Source organism: Apium graveolens, unplaced genomic scaffold (genome assembly GCF_009905375.1).
Source record: "Apium graveolens cultivar Ventura unplaced genomic scaffold, ASM990537v1 ctg1290, whole genome shotgun sequence".
NCBI classification, from domain to species: Eukaryota; Viridiplantae; Streptophyta; class Magnoliopsida; order Apiales; family Apiaceae; genus Apium; species Apium graveolens.
In genome coordinates, this window is record NW_027417172.1 from 68766 (window position 1) to 70264 (window position 1499).

General features: G+C 40.1%; 1 non-coding gene across 1 annotated transcript; it reads left to right on the plus strand.

Moving 5' to 3' along the window:
- The first annotated feature begins 631 nt into the window (after positions 1-631).
- On the plus strand, positions 632-738 carry LOC141699760 (small nucleolar RNA R71). The gene has a single exon (XR_012566092.1). It is a non-coding gene; the product is annotated as a small nucleolar RNA R71 (small nucleolar RNA).
- Positions 739-1499: the final 761 nt, after the last annotated feature.

The window sequence follows — 1499 nt, forward strand, 5'->3', positions numbered from 1 at the left end:
TTGGCTTTTGCACATCAGTCTCAACTCCTCCAATTTAGATTTTTCATTAGTAGATTGATCGGCACTTTCATGCAGTTGTTGTTAAAGTTGGAGTTGTTGTCTTAGTGCATACTGTTGTTGAAAACCAGGAGGGTTGAATTGATTTGCTCCAAACTGCTGATAAGGCTGTTGCATACCCTGATTATTGCTCCAACTGAAGTTAGGATGGTTACGGTTGTTAGGATGATAAGTGGCAGGAACTGGTTGTTGCGACCTCTGAAAGTTGCTCACAAACTAAGTTGACTCACTAGAAATAGCACATTGCTCCATTTTGTGCGCACCTGCATAAAGCTCACAAACACTTGTTATATGATTAACTCCATAGTTAGCTAAACAAACCACTTTCATCATTAACGCCTTTAGCTGAGCAGCTATAGTCCTAGTTGTATCCACCTCCAGAATTCCTGCTACTTTGCCTTGAGGTAGTCTCTGAGTGGGGTTCTGATATTCATTAGCAGCCATAAATTCAATTAGTTCATAAGCTTCATCATAGCTCTTAGCCCATAAGGCTTCACCTGATGTTACATCGAGCATGGGTCTGGACTGCGCTCCCAAACCATTATAAAAGCAATTGATGATCATCCAATCAGGCATGCCATGATGAGGACACTTCCTAAGCATCTCCTTGTAGCGCTCCCAAGCCTCACACAAAGATTCTCCCGATTGCTGGGCAAATTGAGTAAGAATGTTCCTGATTGCAGCTGTCTTCGCCATAGGGAAGAATTTAGTAAGAAACTTCTGAGCAAGATCCTCCCAAGTAGTGATGGATGCTGGTAGAGAATGCAACCAGCACTTAGCTTTATCCCTTAGAGAGAATGGGAAAAGCCTCAGCTTCACAGCATCTTTAGAAACATTGTTGAACTTCAAAGTGTTGTAGATCTCGATGAAATCTCAAATGTGCATGTTGGGATCTTCCGTTGAGAACCCCCAAACTAGACTGAATTCTGCACTTCTAGGAATGGATTTTGAATCTTAAACTTCTAGGATAACAAATTTTGATCATCAATAAGCAATGAAGTTTATCTTGTAATTTATGATGGACTAGAGCTTGGAGTTTGAGTTTTCATTCTTTGTTTCTTAAAAAGGGGCCGAGAGCTTTGAGAGAAATGGGGTGGGAGAAGGTTTGTTTGCTTGGCTTGTCTTGGTAAGTGTGAGAGAAATGCTTGGTTGTTAATTAATCAAGTGGTTTTCTTGGCTAAATATCATGATTTTACTTTAATCAATTGCTTATGTCACCTTGCTTGCATCACTTCCTTGCCACATGTTACAATCTTATGGTGTGATGATGTCACCATGTTTTAATACACTTGGTTATTTCTAATTGCTTGGTTAATCTCTCTTGCCACTTGCCTAGGCTTGTTCCTTGATCGTTTATTTGTTTTACGGCTCGTTTAACTCTCATTCTCGTTGATCGTTTGAGGGAACATATCTGTGATCTTATTGTTAGGGTTTCCCTAAAA